Here is a 24,192-nt window from a genome sequence, read left to right as displayed (position 1 = left end):
ATGGGGATTTTGGAAATATAGTTGAGACAATGGATTGCACCTTGCTTTGAAATGAAATGCTATACCAATACAAGTTATACTCTTGTTTCATTACAACTGAAATATTGAACAAGTATGGAAAAACCTAAGGTATACACAAATTTCTACCTTGTTATTCAAATTCTTTGGATACTATACAAAACTCCTAAGTTCTCTCACAATGTATTCTACTCCACTGGCAGACCATTAAATAATCCAATGCCATTAATTCAACTGTTGTTTATCTATGAATGAAAATGAGATTATTAAAACTCAAAGGTATATATTTTTGGTACTCCAAGTAATCTGACCTATTGATATTCCATATGTTTATGGTAAAATTCAAACACAAACTACGTTGCCCCAGTTACTTGGGAGGCCAAGGTAGGAGAATTGTTTGCAATTCTCAGCAATTTATTGAGATCCTGTCTCAAAAAGTAAACATTAGAAAAAGGACTGGGGGTATAACTCATTGGTAGAGTGCTTGCCTAGTGAGTGCGAGATCCTGAGTTCTATGCCCAGAAGTAAAAATAACAACAACAAATTGCCCCGTCATTAGCATTTTCATATTAGGTTCAATCTTTTCTTTAGATTACGAAAAATAAAACTGATCGTATCAATAGTATTGATTCAAACATCATTCATTTATATGGACAAAGAATGTGTTGGTGGTTAGAATACCATAATTATGGAGATAACATTAATTTTCTATTTATCAAGAGAGAATAATAAACAATAACTTTCCTTTCTGGCTTCGTTTTACACTTGAATAATGATTTCTTCTTTTGCGTATGGGACCAACTGACCTTCTTAAACACAGGCACACACACAAATGACCATGCATTATTTTTCCTGATGATAAAATTATGAAGAATGATTAAAAATAAAAGTACCTTTTTTCCCACTGGAACCAACCTAGATGCCCCTCAATTGATGAATGGATAAAGAAACTGTAATATATATATATATATATATATATATATATATATATATATATATATATACACACACACACAATGGAATATTACTCAGCCATAAAGAATAATAAAATTATGGCATTTGCAGGCAAATGGATAAAATTGGAGACTATCATGCTAAGTGAGATAAGCCAATCTCAAAAAACCAAAGGAAGAATGACCTTGCTGATAAGTGGATGATGATACTTAATGGGGGATGGGAGGGAGGCAAGAATGGAGGAAGGAGGGACTGTATAGAGGGAAAAGAGGGGTGGGAGAGGTGGGGGGGGAAGGAAAAAATAACAGAATGAGTCAAACACCATTACCCTGTGTAAATATATGATTACACAAATGGTATGCCTCTACCTCATGTACAAACAGAGAAACAAGTTGTACCCCATTTGTTTACAATAAAAAATAAAAAAAAATAAATAAAAGTAATTTTCATAGGAAGCTTAAAGGAAGTCTCATAATTATATTATCAGTTTGCATCTGTGACTTGTTCCTATGTAAGAAAACAGGACATTGCACAGGTTACCTGACTACATCCACACGGGTGCAGTCAATGTAATGAGGACAGACTCAGGTGACACCATATTCTCATGCATTCATTTGCATGAACCCATGGACACAGGGGTTGAGGTATCTCTTATGAAAAGTCCCAGGAAATGGAAATTATGAACAATTTTGGCAGCTGAAGCTGAGACTTGGTCTGAACCAGCTCCTCTGGGAAAAGTTGACATGTGCTACCATTTGAATTTGAATTTCCCCCAAAGGCCCATCATGCATTAAAGGTTTGGTTCCCCCAGCTTGATGTACTGGGAGGTGGAACCTTTAACTGGTAGGGCCTAGTGGAATGTCTTTAGGTCATAGTGGTGTGTCTGTGAGAAGGACGGTGGAACCCCAGGTCTTTCCTCTTCCTCTATTTTTTTTAGGCCATGAGCTGAGCAGTTTTGCTATGCCATGTACTCGTGCCAAAGAATACTACTTCATCATAAGCCAAAAGCAACAGGACCTATTGACCATTGACTGGAACCTCTAAAACTGACCAAACATAAACCTTTTCTCTTTATAAGTTGATTTTCTCAGGTGTTTGTTATAGTAATGGAAATCTGATTAATAATGTAGGTATTTGAGTTGAACATTATATCACCTAAAGCCAGTACAGTTTTGTTTTCATGACTCTTGCTTTTGGATCTACTCCATCCCAACCTTCATCTCCAGAAGCACAATAGTGTAGATGGAAATCTCTCAGAGGAATTACCACATGGGTTTTTGGCTCAAAGGGGCGGCACGTTTATTCTGAGTCCAGTAGCACTAAGTTTGGGCACATTCCTATGTCTCATGGCAGTGGAAATCCAGCTTGGAGAATCCATTCTAGGGAGCTAATGGAATCACAGGGCTGTGGCAGATCCTGATAGGTCTGCCTGAATACAGATGTAGTTGAGCCTCTCTCTAGTCATTCCAAGAACTATTTGAAGGAGAAGAACTCTGGAAAAACCTGGGCTTCTAGCCATTTCAGTTAGTTATAATTATAAGTAGTGCCACATTGCATTTCCTGGTTGAGAAAGATTCTGGGTTTGCCAGTAAATTATCAAATAATTCACAAACAAGAAGATCAATGGTGAACACACACTTATTTACACAAATCATCTGAATGAAGGTATCCATTGGGAAAAGTTTCCAGAATCACATCCTTAAAATCTTTTAAAAAATGTAGCCAAATTTATATGATTGACATTAACACTGTTTTTAATACCAGGTACCATTATTATTAACTTGGGGAAGATAGGGAAACCAGGGAAGTGGTAACATAGACATTGATTATAATACAGGGTGTGTGAAGGAGAGGGCAGGGAGACTAAAGTTAGGCAAGAGTGCGGCTATAGCCTACATCAATAACAGAGTGTGGTTGTTTATGAGTTGCTTCTCAATATTAGGGACAACTTTGTAAATCTACCCAGTTCTAGGAATATGAAAGGCGGACAGACAAAGGAACTATATTGAAGATGTCGTTTTATTGGTATATTTGAAGTCAGAAAATGTGATCAGTTGAACTCTATAGTGCATAGTCATACTCAGTCCTGGTAAGCCAACACAATAGCAACAGTTCAGTCAGTTTCTCCCTGTGGGAAGGAGAAAATTCCTGTATTATTGAGCTCCAGGGATCCCTAGGACTATTGTCTATCCTGTTTCACTCATCTGTCCATTTTCCTTCAGAGAATCATATACAATGTGATAACATGGATTTCAAATTATTTAGGGTACATTGTGAGGGCAAGTACCAAATCAATCATGCCTAACATAATTATGAAAAATGAAGAATGTAATGATAGAAGGAATTCAGAATGCCACTAGGGATAGGAAGGACCTTATGTTGACACTGGTTTCAGGATTTATCCCAGCAAAATTGTCATGAGGTCCATGGATAGGCTCATGAATTCTGCACAGCAGTTTTTATATGTAGAGACATACTTGTATCATTCTGATAAGAGGAACCGTGTCTTTCATATTTGCACAAAAGTTTGTATTAGCCCTTCCAGTTGCTATAACAAACAAGTCCAGAGACCTTAAAGATTTTTTTTTCTCACTCATTGTCAACTCAGTTTAGTTGGGGAGGTTAGAAGAACATGTTCAGCTAAACAGGAGTAAGTAATGACTAAGTTTCTTTTCTTTAGTTATTCATGACCTTTTTGGAGTTTTCCATTCCAAACTTGGCACCTAGCCAACTCATAATAAAAGATGGAATGTGGATAATTCTGTAGGACCCACAAGTGTTTACAACACATCTGCCAACGTTGTATTAGTCAGAACTCATCACCTATCCCCATTAGATTAAAAACAAAGTTGAGAAATGCAATTTTCCTGGTGTCCAGAAGGAAAATGAAATGTTTTGGTGGATATTCAGAATGATTTCTGCCATAAGGTTTATGACTCATAAATTTTTAGGAAACATTGGTTTCATCATTCACTTATGAAAGGATATGCTTTGCAGGATACCAGGGCTCAGGTTGCCAGGACTATTGGGCCACAGGGACATTATTAGAATGGAGTCAGTGTGATAGCATCTTTTTCAAAAGCACTTTTGAAAGATTCTGATCTCTCAAGGTTCTCAAGTGAGACCTGTAAGACTTAACTCTCTATGTCCCTGTAGAACTTTCCACCATTCATCTGGGGAAGGAAAAAGAACAACAAATGGAAGAGAAGATCTTAGAAAAGTCCCAAGCACCTGCCAATCTCTGGATGAGATTGACTATCCTAAAGAACATGGAGAGTGTGTCTTTCACAGTTCATTCCCACATTTTTGGTAGGTAGGGTGTAGAATAGTCTAGGGCTTGATAGTGAGAACTGAGCCATGCTTATGACAGTACTGCCTAAAGGAAGTGGTGTTGTAACTTGGTTACTTGGCAATTGTTATTGGTCTCTTGTTGTTTCATGAAAACTTGTGAAGCGTTTGCTGTGGTAGCTAAGATCTGGTCCACTGCTATAAAAGATGTCAAGATCTTCAGATTTGTGGAGTGGTTTTCCATTGACCCTTAGGAATGTTTCCTCTGAATGTTGGTTGCACATTCTGCCCATTCTCTTTGTAGTGATCATAGTAAATATGAATTAGCTTGTATAATGAGAGGTAGAAAAGAGATTGAGACAACTGAATCCACCTTATCAAATTTTGAATTCATATGGGAAAAAGAACACAATGACAATATTATTTTATAAATGGTCAAAACTTCTTTATTTTTATGGAAAATGATGATTAGAACACAGATATTTCTTTAAAAACTTTCTAATATTAGGATGAATATAAATCATTGATTTTAAATTCTTCTTGATTATATACCTTAGTTATAACAATTGCGATCATGAACCCCAAGTACACGTTCCTTTGTTTATAAACCATATTCCCATGCAACTGGAATAATATGTCATGGCACTTACATAAACATAGAACACTTACATACAGACAGAAATGAAAACGGAACAGATTATATTGGTATATAAGTTGAAGTTACAATAGTTTCTGTGTTCCAGTGAGTGGTCTCACCCACATTCTGGGTCTTTCTCACTTAAGAAGTTTTTAACATAAACAAGACAGTGCACTTCATTTAGTAGTCTTCGAATCATTTTCCTAAGCACTGAGCTAGTTGTCACTATAAAACTTTTACAGGAATTCCATCTGCATTTTTAGGATGCTGGATGCCACATAGTCATGCTGTTGACATGGCAGGTTGCCAAATAAGATCCTTTCAGATTTTGGAAGAAAAATCTAGCTTTCTCAGAAGGCATTGTCTGTGACTCAGATGCTGTCAATCTATCACATCTCCGAATCTCTCTGATGCAGAGAAAGACCAACAATTTCCACTCCATCAGGAATAATTCAGAGAATCAAGAAAACAGATTTGTCTTGAAACAGTGATAGAGTAGGAAGCAAAGAGACATGAAAGGTTGGACAGGCTCCAGAAAACAAAACCAGAACCAAAAAAGTAAACAACGAGAAACAAACAAAAAAATTTCAATTCAAAAGTAGACGGATGAAAATCATAGAAATGCGAGTAAGAAGAATCAACACTTATTGAATGCTCACTATGTGCCAGGAATTGTCCTTGCTAAGTCCTTTATACACAGTGTCTATTTTTATCCTTATGAAAACAGAGGAAACATATGCTAATTGTTACCCCTTTTATATAGTTAGTAAACCGACTCCTGAGATGAAAGATTAATGGAAAAGAGCTTTGTTTCTGGAAAACAAAGGATTAAGTTTAAGTGACTTCTCAGTTCTCAGGAGCATGCCTGTATCAGAAGGGTTTTCTGTACTCTGTAGGAATTGGGTTTGTTCACTTCCCAACACTATATATGTATTTTTGAGCTCTTGCCTTGTGCTTAGCGTTCTTCTGGATGCTTACCAATGCTATGCAATCTTGAGCAAGTTTAACCATCTTCGAATTGGGGTTGTCCTATCTTTTAGAAGTGCTCATAAGAATCCACTGTAAGTATATGTTGAGGACTCTCAAGGATGTTCCATCAACATACAATATCCTTGTCATTATTATTAAAATGTGATGTAATCTCTGTGTTTCAGAAATTTTCAGTTCATGAAGAAATTTTTACTTGCAACATCAAGGTGTGTTCATTAAACAGGGAGCAGATAATCCTTTCGTTTTCTCCTACTTGAGTCATACTGCCTCAGGTTTGGGACAAGAAAATGAACTGTGAACTGAGGAGTGGAAGTAGCTTTAATTCCTTTATAGTGATGATAGAGACTTTAATAATCTCTTGCGTTCATAGGACACTTTCAAAATGCTTGTCTGCTAGTGATCTCACCTGAGATGTTACTTTTGGTTTTCAACCAGCTGAACTGACTATTCAGACACCTGATTCTGTTGTTAGTGTAGGGATTTTAGTCACCAACTGGGGTGTGACATTTTATTCTCTGATTTCACTTTCATCAGACTAGTCAACTGAGCCAGCCTTCCTTCCTTCCTTCCTTCCTTCCTTCCTTCCTTCCTTCCTTCCTTCCGCCTTTCCTTCGTTCCTTCCTTCCTTCTTTTTTTCTTTCTTTTCCTATTCTAGATGCTAGAGAATAATTAACAGAAGGGTTCAGTGTTGAGAACTCAGTCTTACTGAGGACATAGAGAAGAAAGAGATGTTGGCAATGTGCTGGGCTGGCGATCTAACAGTGATAAGTGAGTAGGGCTTTGAGGAGGGTCAGGGTAGGACTGGATCCCAACATAAATGGATGTGCCAAGGGATAAGTAGACCCGGAAGCAGTCAGTGTGAGTTAAGACCCCCAAACCTGTTCCTCAGTGGCTCTAGCTTTGACTGAAGGCAAAGGAAAGGGCACCCTGCTCTTAAATTGGAATGTTCCTTACCTCAAGTTCAGGGATTATTCAGAAATTTGACTTGAACGATCAAGCCGTGGGCCTTGTAAGTTCTCAGATACTGACAAGGGAGCTTTCTAGACCCTCCCTCTCCTTGGGTCAGACCTGAGGTGCTGATTGAGTCGCTGGCCTATGCTCCATCCCTGGGTTTGCCAGTGATTAAGGACATGTTTGTCTGAGTGCCTAAGTACCAGGGCAAACTGCCCAGCTCAAATGAATCGATGGGCTAAAAACTGTCTTCCCGGCAGGCACTGCCAAGCAGCCTCTAGCCAACGCTCCAGGCAACTGAGAAAAGATCCATTGAGCTCTGCAGGAGGCTGTTTCGGCTGACTCAGCGCCCTGGAAGTACTTCTGCAGTCATTTATATCTCTACTTGTCCTCTCCCTGTTCTGCTCTGAATCTCTGCCTTGATGAGGCCTGCTTTGTGCCAAGCCCGGAGGCATGGAGGTTTCCAATGATTCTACATTATCAGGATCTCGGTGTGCTTCTGACAAGCCCATAAAGTAGACCCGGCCCCATAGTCCATTTTCTTTCAGTATTAGTTTAATTCATATTTGGGTTTGGCCCAAGTCATAAATGTTTTAATTCAAGAAAAACATTTTAAAAAATGATGAATGGGATTAATGTTGCAAAGATCGTGGAAAATAATATTTGCATTTGAAACTCAGAGTTTAAGAAATTTGTAAAGGTTATAAAACCAGCCAGTTGTGGAACTAGGCCTAGAACCTGGAATTAACTGACTTTTGGTTAATTCCAGTGTTCTACAAATTATGATGTTCTCCTTATTTTTAGAGAACACTTGTAAAAATAATGCATTTCATTCTATTTTAACTGGAACTCTAAGAAGTAAGTAGGACACGTGGCATTGTCAAAACTGCATAGATGGGGGGAATTGGGCAGTCTTACCAAATGTCACTCAGAAATAAGCAATAGACCTGAGAATAGAATTATTTCTCTCAGGATTTCCTGAGCATGTCACTATGCTCAGAGTCTGTGTTCCACAAATCCCAAATTGGATCTGGGTTGAGAGGCGGTAGGTTGGGGCCATTTCTGCCTGCAGTAAATCATGGTTTTGAGAAGGTCTCTTGTCACAGTGGCTTCCAAGATGTTCCTCCTGTATGAACATGAAGATTGCTCTGCGTGGATCTACAAACCAGAACATCCATAGGAGCCAGGTCTGGGTGCCAAGGGGTACTCAGGCCAGGTTGGACCTTCTTCAGTGGGCCACTATGACTCAGCATGATTATGCTGCCACTCTGAAATATTGGCATCCAGAAGAGAAAACCTCTGATTGTTTAATAAGAGAAGTCAAGAAGAGAGGTTTTTATATGAAATTTATTGATTTTTTCCCTAGCCATCATTTTATATTTCCACATATTTTATTGGCCCATTATAGTGGTACATAATGGTGGTATCTGTTATTAAATGCACACAGTATAACAGTGTAATTTGGTTAATATCATTCCCTAGTCTTTTACCTTTCCATCCTCTCCTCCCATTCCCTGGTCCCTTTCCTCTATTCTATTGATCTCCCTTCTATTTTTATGAAACTCCCACCCCCAACTATCTTTTCCTTTTTCTTGTCTATCTTCCACGTAATGAGAGAAAACATATGACTCTGGACCTTGTGAGTTTGACTTATTTCACATAACATTGTTGTAAAGTTCCATTCATTTTCCTGAAAATGACATAATTTCATTTTTCTTTATGACTGAATAAAACTTCATTTGTATATATACCACATTTTGATTTTTTTGTAATTGTTGGTAAAAAGGTTCAAAATCAATACAACAAACAAGCAAACAATGTTTAAACGAGAGCGTGAGTGCCCGTGGGCTAGAAATAGCCTATTAATTGTCAGTTTGCATTATGGAATGGTAGGATCTAAGAGTCCGGTTGAGTGTTAACACTGCTCCATATCTCCATAAGCTTCCTTGGAACTCCTAAGTTGTGTTCCTTCTGAGTAACACAAGAAGATAACTGGATTATGTAAATGTATGATCAGTTTCTACAGAGCTCACCATTATCGAAATGCATCTTGAACACCTTGTAAAAAGCTTTGAAGGGATGTAAGTGATAGACTTTGAAGGAAGTTAAAAGAATAAGAACACTTAAATTGCTCCCTTGTGTTCTTCTGTAGGTCAAAATGAATATTTTGCCTTTTAGATGACATTGCACCACCATGTCTTGAAACATCCTATGAATCTGTTCAATACATAGTTGGATGATAGACTTTTCAGAGATTAGAAACTGTTTACTCCATCTTTTCCTTTTTCCCTTGGCCCTTATAATATGTGAACACAGTGTGACATTTGACAGTCAACTCTTGTTTCTGCCCTCTTTCCGCTTTGCTGACTGTAAGCCTGAATCATATGATAGTTTTCTTTAGGAAACTATTTCCTGTCTGTTTCCATGGACTCTTTCTCATGCTAAGCATATTCTTCTGAGTTCTCTTCTTGACCTTTTCTTGGGCTGTCTCAAACATCACGTCCATGTTGAGAATATCAACACCTTCCTTCCGTACTCTACTCTTTGGAAAAGTCATTACTTTACTTGACAAAATCCCACCCGCTCCTGCCTTCCTTATTCCAAGTAGCTCCATCATCATGGAAAGGAGAGAGCAGATGTAAAAGAGTGCTTTCAGATACCATGTACAAATTTGTTGCCTGAAGTGATTGTGAACAATAACACAAAGGTAGGAGGTAAAGATGATTCTAAATTTCAAGTTCAAGTGAATTACCACCCGACAATACCAGCCAAAGAAATGAATAACACATCAAACTGGGACCAGTAAAGATGAGTGGGGTTGAAACTAAGTCATTAGTATTAGGATAACACTAAAGAGACTTTGAAACTTGAATAAACTTGAAAGCTGAGGCTAGGTTTGAGAAGGTTTTCATTTGAGCTATTATGACTTATTTTTACTGATCCCTTTAGTATCATCTTGATCAGAAGCAAAGCCAACATGTTTTACCTGACATTTTTAATCAGAAGAGTTTCTTTATCTTCTGATTGCAGTCCTGTGGTGGTCTTCCATATGAGTGGACTAAATCCATCTGCCCCCAGCTCCTCAACCCACTCTCCAAATGAACAGTGGTAGAGATGCACAACATACAAAATAGGTAAATACGAAGGTGCTTTCGAAGTTGAGGTAAGGGTCTTCAAGGTCCCCCATCCCATGTCTCAGATGTCCTGAAGAGACATCTTTGCAATTATGGACATAGTTACCTGTCTGATCATCTAAAGAGTAAAGCAAAATTTTCCTTTTTTAAATTTTGTTTTATTTTTGTTTTGGCTCTCCATGGTCCTTTAGATCTCAGTTTGTTGTTGTTTTTTTTTTTTTTTTTTTTTTTTTTTTTTTTTTTTTTTTTTGAGTGCCTGGGCCAAAAGAAATACCTGAACATTCTGTTTAGTAAGTAAATAAAAAAGTATTAAGCATTACAGTTGAAACAAGTATTTGCCGAACAACTTAGTAGCCATTTGAAATACAAATGTGAAGAAAAATAGTTTTATTCTAAGACAAGCACTATTATTTGCTAATGGAATGTGTGTACATGTTGGGCAACTGGGCAGATTCTTATACTTTGGACAACATCATCTTCGTTTTTTGTTTCACACTAATTTTTGTGCTATATTTACTTTCAATCAGACACAGGAACAGATGAAAAGACAAATTCACAAAGATATGGCATCATCAAAAGTAATGTAATACAATCAAATTTTGAAATTAAGAACTATCTTAAGCCAGTAGTTTGGTATCTGACAGATTTCAACTATTATTATTCCCCTTGAAAATTAAAAATATCTGAAAACAGCCATGTGATCTCACTGTAGGACTGTGAGGCGTCTTAGCTGATGGAAACGGGAAAAAGAGTCAACTAGCTGGGTCATAGCCCGAGGTCAGTTAACTAGTTTTGCCATGTGGGGCAAGACATTTAAGCATACTCTATCCACCATAGTTTTCTTATTACAATGGAGGATGTTTGGATTTGCTAATCCCTGTGTTTTCTTCTTGCTCTCAATGTCTATGATTGAATGAATTCTTATTCCATCCCTGCTGCTAAAGAAGCTTGGAAAGAATTTGTTACCTTAAATAGCAAATAGTCATTTTTCTGGGTCCTTGTTTTGAGAGTGAGGATAAAGTGTTGTTGAATTCAGTCATCCCTCCCTACCACGACACTGCCAACCTCCCTTAGTCCTGCAAGCTCAGAATTCTTTCAGAGGAGCTATGTAAGGAATTCCATGCATGCTTAGTGTCAGGCCTGGGACAGAGGAAAGAAATGAGTTTGTGTATTCTGAAGCTTTGAAACGAGTGAAATACCTTCATGTGCACAGTCTTGTTTGATAAAGCAGAAAACACTCTCTGATTCTCTTTTCCTTTTTAAGGGTACTAGTCTGGACTAATTTGAAGAGATGAAGTATTTCAGTCAATATCTATAAAACTATGCAGAGCTTGGATAGAATAGAAGCTGATTTGTTCATTAATTTTGAGCAGAAAGGATGAATGAATATTCTTTGGAATTTGGAGCAGGTCAAGTGAAAAGAAACCATATGTAACAATTTCCTATTCACTATCCAAGTGGAAAATACAGAAAATTACTTTTTCACTGGTGTTTTTCATTGAATAGATATCTCAATTATTTATAAATCATCCCTTTTTATATTATATTTTCATTTGTGATGCTTTTTCTTTTCTCTTTCTCTTTCTCCTTCTTTTTATTTTTTGCAATATTTCCTGTGCTGGCTTTGAATTCCTGAGCTCAAGCGATTCTCTGGCCTCAATATTCTGAGTAGCTGGGAATACAGGCATGTGACACCATGCCTGGCTAGGTTTTAGTTTCAAGTGTCTTCTTATCCTTAGGTTACTAAGTTATTCACTTAACGCTTCCTTTTAAGAACATCACAGCTTTACCTTTTATAAGCTTTTAATTATCTATGATCTGTATTTGAATGTGGTGTTAGGGACCTAATTGTTTCTACAAACACCGTGAGTCAGGCTCCCCTGCCAAAACCTATTAAATGATTTCCCCTTTCTCCATCATTTATGATACTTTCCTTACTGTATAATGAGTCTCTATATACAAAGTAATCTGCCCATTGATTCTCTATTGATATATTTGTCTGGTGTTTGTTTGTTTGTTCTTTGAGACAGGGTCTTACTATGTTGCCCAGGCTTGTCTCCAACTCCTAAGCTCAAGGGATCCTCCTGCCTCAGCCTCCCAAGTAAAGAAGACTATAGGTTTTTATCACCAAGTCCAGCTCATTTGTCTGTTCTTGACCCCTACACATCCTATTTTTTATTATATCAGTTTTGTAGTATGTACTAGTATATACTACAAAAGTACTGATAAGGCAAATCTATTATTTGGTTTTCTTTTGAAAATTTGATTTAGCAACTCCTGGAGTTAGAAGTCTTAGTTTGTGTTGTGCTACCTTAACAGAGAGCCTGAGGCTACATTGTTTATTATGAACACAGATCTATTGACTCATGGTTCTGAAGGCTGGCAAGTCCATGACAGAGGGACTTGGTTCTGCTGAGCGCCTTCTTGCCATGTCATAAGACATGCAAGATGGAAGGATAAGATAGGATGAGAGAGAGAAGGAGAAAGAGAGAGGAAGTAAAGGGGACCAAATTTTCCCTTTTCTAATGAACCCCTCCATGATAACAAACATTCTTCTGTGATAATGGCATTAACACATTCATTTGACCCTCGTGGTACAATTACCTCTCACTAGATACCACTTTCCCACATGGTTGCACTGGGAGTAACTTTTCAATGCATGCATTTTGGGGGACACCTTCAAACCCTATCACGGAATGTTGGAAAGGTGAGTTGTGGTGAATGGATACATTTAGAAGCAATAGACTAAATGCACGCAAAGTGCTCTTAATAATGAGGGAGAAAAACAAGAAACAGAAGGAGGTGCATGATACAGAAAATTAAAAAAAAGTATAATATATGTATTTATATAAAATAGCCAGATATAAGTACAAATAAAAACAAAAAATGCAACTTATTAGAACATTAGAATAGTTACTCTGTTGTAGAGAGTAATAGTTTTGGGTCACAAGAATGGATAGAAAAAGAAAACAGTTAAAGTAATAATAACAATAATAAGAAATAGAAATGAGTAAAATAGAAAATATTAGAATAAAAATATTAGAATAATAATTATTAATAGAATTAATAGAATAAAATAAAAATAAATTTAAAAAGAAAGTGTAAAATATAAATGAATTTATAAAGGAGCAAGCCACATTTGAGGTAAACTCTGATGATAATTTCTGAAAATCAAATGAGACATAGCTTGGCAAAAACACCCTCACTTTTCAGATTGGCATCTGGGGAAAGCATAGCAACCTTTTCAGTTGGATGGTGGAAATAAAATCCAGGGGTAGTTTTGGGCTCTGCCCTAGAACTTTATTGCCTGTAAACCAACATAGCAAGGATGCAAAGCTAGGAATTCTTACCAGGAAAGACTAGAATCTCTTGACTAAGTCTTTTACCGGTTGTCAATATTACGTGGGACCAGCCACTAGGGAAATCTGTCCCAAAAAGTGCCAGTGCTTTTCTCTGGTAGGCCCTAAGCGTAAACACGCACAGATCCCTGCCTGAGTCACTCAGCAATCCACCCTGCTTCAAAGAAAAGAGCACTTTGTCCAGGAGCACTGTGCCCTGACCAAGAGCTGAAAGCATCCTCCTTTGTAATTGTCAGTTAACTCTATGCTCCAAGATAAACATTTCTCCCTTAACGTCAGACTGGCTTGAAGTCCAGGACTGAGCTATTTGAAGGACCGGAGAAGGGGGGCCATGGGGGAAGAGAGGGAAAGCAAAGAGACAAAGTGAAGACCAGGACACAGGATTTGCTTCTTTCTGATGTGTCTCAAGGAGAGACCTAACCAGAGAGTCCAACTTTGCATTCTTCTGATCCTTAGGGAGGGAGGAGGAAGAGAGATGCTATAGGAAACAAGTCTCCATTTCCCACTGGGGATGGGGAGTTCTGAGAGAAATTTTCCTTTCCTTAAAAAACCCCCCTTTATCTGTTGTAGAATTGGATGTATTTCATACATATATTTGTATGTATCAACTATGGGTATATTATATATATGTATGCACACATATGCACAAAAATGTATATTTTAAAAGGATGATTTTCTATTTCTTGCTCTGAGAACAAAGCTTAGTTCAGAAACTTCCCAGACACAAACTTATTTTCTCTAGTCCATTTATATAATGGATGGGATTGCAATTGACTTGACTGCGGTTGACGGCAAGGCCAGAGACAATTTAGTACCTCCCAACTCCCTGAAACCTGCTGTGCTTCCAGGATTCAAAAGAAGACGAAAAGAGGATCTAGTAAGAAGTGTTTATTCCTGCGTAACAAATAAATAAGGCTATTACTGAAGGATTTTTCCAGAAGTTAATCCTCTAGGGGGTATCTGCTTTGGAGAATAAAATAAGGTCACTCAAAATCCTTTTGCTCATGTGCCCTGCCTCCCTTTCCTCTCTTAGTGACCCTTTCCTCTCTCTTTCTCCCCTCCCTTACATCTCCCTTTGCCTGGCTTTCTTAGAACCCAGAAATCCACGTGCTAATTAGTGTGGGTATGATTTGCAACCTGTCCATTGATGCCAGGAAGTGAGATGCAACATTTTCAAGTTCAGTAGCAACCTTCAAATGCGATTCAAAACAGAGAGATGTGTTCAGTGGATGCCGGGGTAGGGGAGTAGTTGGGATTTGTATATTGAAAGTTCCATGATGACAGATCACTTCAAGGGGGACAATCTCTGTGTTAAAAACGAACCAATAAAATCAGAAACTTTCTAGGTCAAGCAGAGGAAAGAGATTGTTTTTGTAGAACGAGCTGTTAAACGTGGAAGCCCAAGAGAATCAAGAAACCTGTTTTCAATCAGACACAAAGATTATTTCTATTTCTTTCCAGTTCTTGTAATGAGACTTTTAAAAAAGGTTTGGAAGAATAGTGAACACTTGGTTGCCCAATTATTGGCCTAGATAGATTGTTAGTTTTGAGGTGGCTTATTTCGTTGGTAAAGGAAAAAAGAAAACATGTGGATTTTTGTTCTTGGAGCCACTGGGTGAATTTTGTCTCCGGTGCTCCAGTGTTTTTGGCATGACCCTTTGCCCACCAAATGCCCAGCTAGCATTCCATAGTGTTCTTTGGAGTCTGGACTGTCATTTTACTCCACACATGCGTGTGCATAAGAGGAAAGTTCTTTGTTTATTCTGGCTTGGGAAAAGGGAGGAACAGGTTTGCATGGCTGGCAATGACTCATCCTGGGGTTAACACCCAAATGACAATGGCATTTCAAGAATCAGAATCTTTGACCTTAAAACTCCAGTCACCATCAAGTTTTTGGGCCTTCACAGAGAAATTTATCAGGCTTGAAGATTCGTAATGAAGGTATTCCTTTGACAAGTGCTTGAACCCTGGTTGTTCACTTGACAACAATGTTTGCAAATACTGTCTGTATAATATAGGATTTGAAAAGCCCATCTATCTATTCTCGATAAAGAGGTAGTCCTGCTTTTCCAATATTAGCTCTGAACATTGAGTAAGCTGTTAAAATTGCCTGAACCTCAGTTGAATAGTGATATCCACAATATAGAAATGTTAAACTTTAAGGAAGATATGATGCATAATAAGTTAAAAAAGAGTGGTCCTTGTTTTGTATTCTTTCAAGTTTCCTTATTCATACACTGAAAGTTTTTTAAAGAGACGGACCACATCTTAATACATTTTTATCCCCAATTTAGAATATGCATCTGGTCCCGGGTTGGGGCTCAAGAAATGTTTATGGAATTACTGAAAGCATTTACTACATAATTCTGTAAGCTTCGGCTTCAGATTTTTTCAAATCTCTTGTATGCCCCATTCAGTTTTTGTGTTTTCTGTCATTATATCAGGCAGATTTCCAACTCTCTCCTTTTTATTTCATTTATTTATTTTTTATGGGTTTTGATTCTATTTAGGCTGTCTGTTGCACTACCTACCAAACCTTGGACTGGACTTGATTTTGTCCTTACAAAACATACACAATGACCACATTTTCTGGTGTTGACTTAATACAGCAGTGGTCATTGGCCAACCTGCCAATGTGATTGATGATGGTGGAATAAGAGCAGAAGAATAAAGGACACCTTCACTTTGTCTCCAATGAAAAAGGAGCCTTCTGGATGTGACTCACTGCTTCAGAGTTCTGTGGCTTCATTGCTGAGATGTCTAGCTCATACCCGTTGGGAATGGAAGTGTTTGAGGGAGGCAGGACTTTTTACATACTTCTGCCTCCCTTACCCTCAAGACACGTGTGCATACAAGCATGTGGGTGTATGAGCACACATGTGTGTGCATGCATACACACACACACACACACACAGAATAGAACTTGACTGCTAATTATGGCATAGTTTTCCTCTGGTGGAACACAAAATGCCAGCCAGATGAGTCATTTTCTGATTTATTGAATAGACATTTTCCAATGTAAGAAGCAGAGAAAAAAAAATGAAGCTATTGCCTGTTGGACCTGGAAAAGGTGAGTGTTTCCAAGACACTGACTGGTGCTTCAGAGCTTGGCTGGCTGCTGCAGGATCACTTGGAGAACTTTATGAAGAAACTGGCTTCCTGGGCCACTGTTAGAGGTTTGCAGTCAGAGCTGTCTTGAAGATGATTGGATTTGACTGTTTTCGGCAACCACTGATTTTCCCTGATGCATTACTTTTATAGTGGAGAACATGAAAACCCAGGAAGAAGTGATCTATCCAAGATTGCTCAGGGATAAGAGGAGTGAGAGGGAGAAGGAGTGAGAGTTTGCTGGAGGCTGTCTTCAATGCTCTACATGTTTGGTTGAATTCTTTGTCATGACCTTGGGAGAGAAGCCTTAGACCCTCCATTTGCAGCAAAGGGAACTCAGGCTCAGAGAGGCTAATCAATTTGCCCAAGTTCTCACAGTAGAAAAGTGGAGATGGGCTGTGGATCTAAAGCTTACTCCAAAACCTCCCGGTTAGGATCTTCTCACCTGAATTCATATCCATGATAATATAGTAGGAGTTTACTGATTTGAAGATAAATGAACTACTTAAACTGAATAGATTATTACTGTATTGATAGGCCACCCTTTAGGTCCTTAGCCTGACTTCCTTTCTATTTAAATCTGTGCTCGCTCTCCTTGACTCTCTGATTCAATACTCTGAAGCTTCAACCTTTGAGCTGACAGTGTCCCAGCCCCCTGCAACTAAATTCACTTCAAAAAATTTCAACAGATAATTATCGAGAAAAATGTTAAATGCAGAATGCAGTGTGAGGATCTTAGAGGTGAACCTGAAGGACAAAATTTCAGAATTTATAGAGAAACAGTCTTGAGGGAACTATGAGAAAGAAACTGCAAATACAATACAATGTGATGAGCATTATAGCCAGGGCAGCAGAAGCACTTTGAGAATGTGGAGTAGGAAAGCTTAACCCAGAGTCAGGGCCCAGCAAAGACTTCCCAAGGTGACAGTTAGAACCGGAGCTAACTATCTGAAAGACGTTGCAGCCAGAGGAAACAGTGTTTGTGAATTCCAGGAGTCTAGACATTGTGTGAAGAGTTTGTATTTGACCAGTTCAAAGAACTGGAAGAAGCTTATTATTTCTGGAGAGAGAGAGAGAGAGAGAGAGAGAGAGAGAGAGAAAGAAGCTAGATATTAGGGGTAGGAAGATTCCAGATGGAGAAAAGCCAAAGAAACCCCTTGAAGGTCTTTGGATTTTATCCTAAAGCATTACTAAGCCACTGAAGTCTCCCAATCTTGTAAAAATGATCAGGGTATTAGAACCAAGGTGTAACATAAACAGGTTTGTAGTTTGGAGTATACTTTGATGGCAGCCTGAGTGATGGATTGTGCTGGATGGAGCTTGGAGGCAAGGGAGGCCAGTTGGGAGGCTATTTTATTTGGAGACAGAAACTGGGTTATTCTTCCTTGTAGTTTTGGCACCTAGCACACTGCCAGGCACCTAATATGTATTAAATAAATATCGTGTGAATTGAGGTGGAAATAATTGTTCTTTGAGAAAAAAAGTAATACCCCAAATATTTCTTACTCGTCTTGAATTCTAATCTTTGTGTAAGTTTTTCTTTCCTCAGGTAGCCATTGTTTTCTTTCTATTTGAAAAAATGCTAACTATATACTTTTAGGTTTTTGAAGTTGTTCTTGACTATTCTCAATTTCATGGATTTTCTAACCTCTCAAATATAACAGGGCACACAGTCTGTTTAAAGCTTTACGACATTATACACTGCAGGGTGTTTTTCCATGTGACTGCATCTCCAGCTACTTTCTAACTTAGCTTAAGAGTTTTTACATATGAAGTCAACAAATATCTATCTACCTACCTATCAACTGATTTATTGACCTATGTGTGTGTGTGTGTGTATATATATATATATATATATATATATATATATATATAAATCACCTTAAAATACACAGACAACTCAACTCAGAAATTTTTCTGCAAGTAATATATACTCAGTAGTCAAGCATGATGATAAAAATATGTGGTCAGATATGTTTATCTTTGCCTTTTGCAATTTCAAAAAAACTGGAGGAATTTAATTATTCAAACATGAGGATAGAGGTTAAATGCATTATGGTAAAGTCATGTGTAAAATAGGTAGGAATATGATTTTGGGAAAACAGTTAACAAGGAATGGCAACTAAAAAAGTAAAGTTATAAGTCAGTAGAATGGATTGTTTTTCTATACTAATTTTTCATAGTGATGTTATAGTTAAACTATCATTATGAATATTATGTCAAAACACAACTATTTTCTGTTCTTTCCTACTGCAAATTGCCCAAGTTGGCAAATAGGTCTTCCATTCACCATTCAGAGAACTCCTCACACACCTTCTTGGCAGTCCATACAGGAGGAGAAAGCTTCCAAGCTGGGCCCTTTGGAAAGCAGGGAGATGCCCTTTTCTTCCTCTCCCTCCCTGCAGGCCAGCCTTTGGAAGGTTGCCATCCTCACATTTGTATGAGCCAAGCCTACAAACCACCTGTGCAAGTGCTGGGCTGCTCACTTCTGATTTACCTCCCCTGGATACTCTGAGAAGTGAAATACCCACAGGCTGTGGCTGTGGCTCTGGATGACACAACAGCCAGGGGGCTCTCCCAACAGGATCCCAGAGCTCAGACCTGCCACCCCGTCTGTCTTTTCTATCCCAGCAATTCTCTGAAAACAATGAGCACAGGTCAGATGTGCATCCTCTCTCCTCTCTGGAGAATTGTACTGGACCTGGTTCTTGTCCTGTTTAAGTGCATTGGGACATTCCCATAAAGCCTTGTCGTGTGATGGCCTGGCCTGTGTTGGTGGGAAACAAATTCAGGGGAGTTGTTATTACATCTCATAAACGTCTGGAGTGAAAGGCCCTGAAGTACAAAGTACATTATGGTTATTCCTTGAGTGAGGAAAAGCTCTCTAATGCAAAGCAGCCCAAGCAACGACAGTCAGATGTTGAAACCTCTGTCAGGAACCTATTCCTTCATCTTGAAGGAAGATGATGTCTGACTCCTGAAAGGCCTCTCTCAATATGATATTAAGAGCTGAGATATTTGCTTTTGTGTCTTCCATCTGCAACATTCTTTAGGTCCTGACAGGTATGTTCTGCCTGACTCCCAGTAAGAAAATGGAGCAGCACATTCAGAACTTCTGCTGTGTGTAGGATTGGTTTTAAGACCTATGCATGGTTGTTCCTTTAAACTCTCAACCGTCTTGTGAGCTAGGTACTATCATGTTCATCAGCTCATTTTGCAGCTGCAAAAAACTAAGGTACAGAACAAATGACTATCCAAGATCACATAGGAGGTAATTAAAGAGCAAGAATTCAGGTTCTAGAAACTTGACCCAGGATCCTACACTAACCACCATGCTATATTACATTAATTCCTTCAAAATGCTTAGAGAACTGTCTGGCACACTGTAAATAAAAAGTAAGTATTAGCTACTATCATTTTTTAAAATTCTGAGTTGTCACCAATTTTATATTTCAGTTAATATGCCTAGGAAAGTGAGCCTGTTCTCTGAGCGAAGTTGAAAACATCCCATCAATCCATAAATAAGTTCTTATTAAGTATTCCTGAGATGGACACTTAGGGGTTGAATAACAGCAGGAAGTAGAAGCTGACACAGTCTTGGACTTCACAGAGGATACCAGTGTGAGATATGTCAAGACGCATTTACCACCCTCAATCCCAGGTTGTAATGAACATTCAAAAGCTCTTTGTTTCCTATTTGAGCCAAAGAGGTTATAGACAGAGGAGGAAGACAGGGACAATGTGAATGGAAATTATCTACAAGTAGACTTAGAGATATTTCAGCTTGCTTCTCTTCATACCCACACATACTGTATATTTTTACCTGTGTTTTTAATGAGATTACCTTTCCTTCAATAATCTCCTGGACCTTGATTTAACCAAATTCCATCTGGACCTGGAGTAAGACTGGGAGAACACACATAGTCCATGCTTCCTCCACTCTGATATGCACTAGGGAATACTCACATTAAAGAAGTCGTGGCTTACGGGACATGTATGTGCATGCACACATAATGTAACAACGGGGGGCAGCCTATTGACTTAAATGCCACGAGTATAAGTAATTACGTTTTTATGGAATTCTATGGAGTTGCTACTTGATGTGCCACAGGTAGCATTCACTGGGAAGCACTTTTCCTGGGCGGAAATAATGAGTTCAGAATGCATAATAAAATGTGTGTTTAACAAATCACCTTGAAAAGGATTTTAGCCCATCCTTGGAAAGATAGTGTATTGTTTAAAAAAGAGCACAGTAACACAACAAAACCTCACAATCTCAGTGACTTACGACATGAAAATTTTGACTCTCACTTATCCTACATTGCTGGTGGTGTGCTCTGAGGAGCACAGTCTCATGCTCACTTGGTACTGGGACTAGGGGAACCACCGCCTGGGTGTTCCAGTTGCAGTAGGAAAGAGAAAGGCACACAAATCATTTACACTCAAAAGCCATTGGCTTGAACTCTAGCCATGATCGCAGGAAGTGCAAGCCTTTCTTGGACGGGAAGGGTAGGGAGGTAGAAAGCACTGCGAACCACAGAACTATTAATTACCACCGAAGCACTGTGCATCAGTAAAGGCTGATGAGGACAGAGGGTGTGAACTCCTAAGACAGTGAGAAAACTCAACTTGAAGAGAAATAAAATGCATGGAATTACAAAGCTGCATGGTGCTAGACAGGCAGAGGATCAGGCTAAGGAGTTTTGCCTTTTTTGCTGTAGCCATTGATTTGCAAAATAGTTTTTGCCAGTGCCAATGATTTTAAAGCAGACCCGTGCAGACCCCCAAAGACTAAGCAGTAATAAAAAGGTGAGCTCTGGTGGAAGAGGGTCTGACAGTCCCGAAAGTCTCACTCCATTGCCCACTTCTTCCTTGTGGGATTTCTGGGCTCTTTGCCACAGTTCAAAAATCACAATTCTGGAATCCTAAAATACTCTTCAGGAGATTTCAATATGGGAGAAGTGAGAAGTCCTCTGAAAAAGCCATGGATGGCAACTATAGATAAACTACAATGAGGAAGAAACTTAGAGAGTTTAATAGAGAGGAAAATAAAGAAAAGCAGTAAGATCCCTGAATCTGAGTGTTGACAAGGGTGGATATGTCCCCAAGAAATACTTGACAAACTGGCGATTGATTGGACTGGAGGGTTCAAAGAAAGGGCAGAGTCCTAGAAGACAATATGTTCAAGACTTATGAGCTGGGAATGATGGAGCAAGGGATGTTAATATCAAGGAATTTCATAGACTTACCCAACAAGTATCATTTAGTAGCTATTTTATAATATAGAATGTTTTGGAGAGGATACAAACTTAATATTAAATATGTTAGTTTTAAGTGGCAGTGGGTTATCCTCAGGCATTTATCCTCAAATGCCTAATGAGCAGTTGTAAATGTGACACTGGCACTAAGGAGAACCCAGAGCTGAAGCTGTGGCTTGGGAGACATTCACAGACAAATGAAGTGTGTTAATTGGGATGGATAATTATAAGCATAGGCTCATATACATCTGATTCAAAAAGGGATTCAATGAATGGGGTGAATCTCATCCTTAATGACACCAAAACAGATGCTAATCTCTATAAAGTTTAGTATTAATTTGGACAGTGAGGAGGACTCTCAAACTTAAAACCTCATGAACTGAGGAATGCTGAAAAACTTAATTATTCCTCTGGTGGTGTGGCCAGCAAGTTCATTTTCATGGTCCTAATAGTACTTCAGAATCCAGGTGGCTTAATTTTCCTTCCTATCTGAGGCCCCAAATCATTGCCCACATTGGATCCTAGCTTGAAGCTTGAAGCAGAGGGTCAGTTCTCATATATAATATGGCAATATAATACTAGGCCTCCTAAGGGATAATACATTAGCAAAAAATGGGGAGAAGGAACCCATTCATATTTTCCCAGGAATGAAATGATCGAAAGTCCTTTTGGATTTTGAGCCTCCTTCCCTTCCTCTGAACATGGGACTGCCTTCCTACCTCTGCCTGCTAAGCTTCTCAGATATGCTCAGGGCATAGGTTTCTTGGTACCCTATCATTTGGTCTCATGATGATGTGGATGGAAGGACAAAGCCCAAATTCTCCAGGCATCTCTCTATTTAAAATATCTCACTCTGGATTCCAAGCCAAGGATTTCTACTGACTCATGCAAGGTCTTAGGTTGATAGATCCATGGTACGTGCCCTGGGACGGTGGTTTGGAGTGCATACTCTGTGGGGCTTTCCCTTTTTTAGTAATGAGTAATGGGGTTTACTATTAGAAAGTCTCATTAATGCTATAAAGGTGATTCCCATAAATATCAAATCATCCAAAGTAGTGCTGAGTGGCCAGTGATTGCCTATGGGCTGGTTTCGTGTAGAACACACACATTTGATTGTAGGCATCAAATGATCAAACAGGTAAAGGTCAGATCATAGCGTTGTGGAACTCCAAGGAACCCTCACTCTAAAGTCTCATGTTATGGAGTGGGTTGTGCAATTTGGGAACTTGCCCCTTTAGTAAAGAGCAAGTCATGAGGATCCAGAGGGAAACTGGGGAATGCTGAGGATGTGTAAATGTATCCCTGATGTAAGAGAGCATGGAACCAAGGAAAGAACATTGGCCTGGTGTCAGAAGACTCACAGTTCTGCCTTGAGACTGCTTACCTGTGTCATCCTGAGTAAATTCTTCTTTGAATCATGGCTTATTCGTGTAAAATGTAAGATTTGAATTAAAGGCAACTAATGAATTTCAGATTACCATTATCATTATTTCAAACTAATGTAATTTCTAGATAACTTAACCTAATACAAAATCCAAATGAATTTATAATAAGAAGTACCTAAATCTCTACTGAGTTCTGCATCTATCTAATCTATCATCTATCTATCTATCTATCTATCTATCTATCTATCTATCTATCTATCTATCTATGTTTATTGATGCTGGGGATGGAACTCAGGGGTAATCCACCACTGAGCAGCACCCCTAGTCCTTTTTATTTCTTATTTTGAGATAAGGTCTTGCTAAGTTGCCAAGGCTGGTTTTGACCTTACAGTTCTGCCTCAGCCTACTGAGTTGCTGGAATTACAGACATGCACCATTGTCCTTGGCCATCTTCTCATTTAATCTTCATGTAAAATTCCAAAGAATATATTGATAGCTCATAAAAATAGGAAAATCAGGTCTCTGAGAGAACAAGTGATTAGTAACCTAAAGCTAAAATGGGGTAAAGCTGGAGCTGACTGGAGCTCAGTTTGGGCTCCAAGTCACATGCTTTTATCCTCTGGTATAGATTTCCCTAAAAACCACTACTCTACACAGCATATTCCTTGGTTTCTCTCCCAGGCATGGACTGGTGAGAGAGCTTTTGTTCTTACTGTTCCTAATGTTGGCAAGTATATATTTTGAACCTGTGCCTATTCTTTGGATTATCAAAATGTGGAATTACTATTGACAACTATGCTCTTATGTTATCATACCACTGTCCTTTTTTAAAAAAAAAAAATTCCTGCAGAGACTTAGGCACAGAAAGGCCATCATCCCATTAGCTCTAAAATTACTCTTAATCTTTATTCAGTTTCTGCCCAGAACCCACAGGGAAGTTCATGAAATGTTGTTCCTGCTTCTTTCTCTCAGGGGCTCGCTAACCAAAAGGAGGTGATGGGTCTCTATGGGTCAAATCTTCTCTCAATGGTTTGTTATTAGCTTTCCAGATGTGACTATTTCTGTGACCTTCTGTGGACCATACTGAGGCTATGAGAGTTTATGAGTTTG

This window comes from Sciurus vulgaris, assembly GCF_902686455.1.
Source record: "Sciurus vulgaris genome assembly, chromosome: 13".
Classification (NCBI taxonomy): Eukaryota; Metazoa; Chordata; class Mammalia; order Rodentia; family Sciuridae; genus Sciurus; species Sciurus vulgaris.
The sequence above is the reverse complement of the archived record's forward strand: the minus strand, read 5'-3'. Positions refer to the sequence as shown.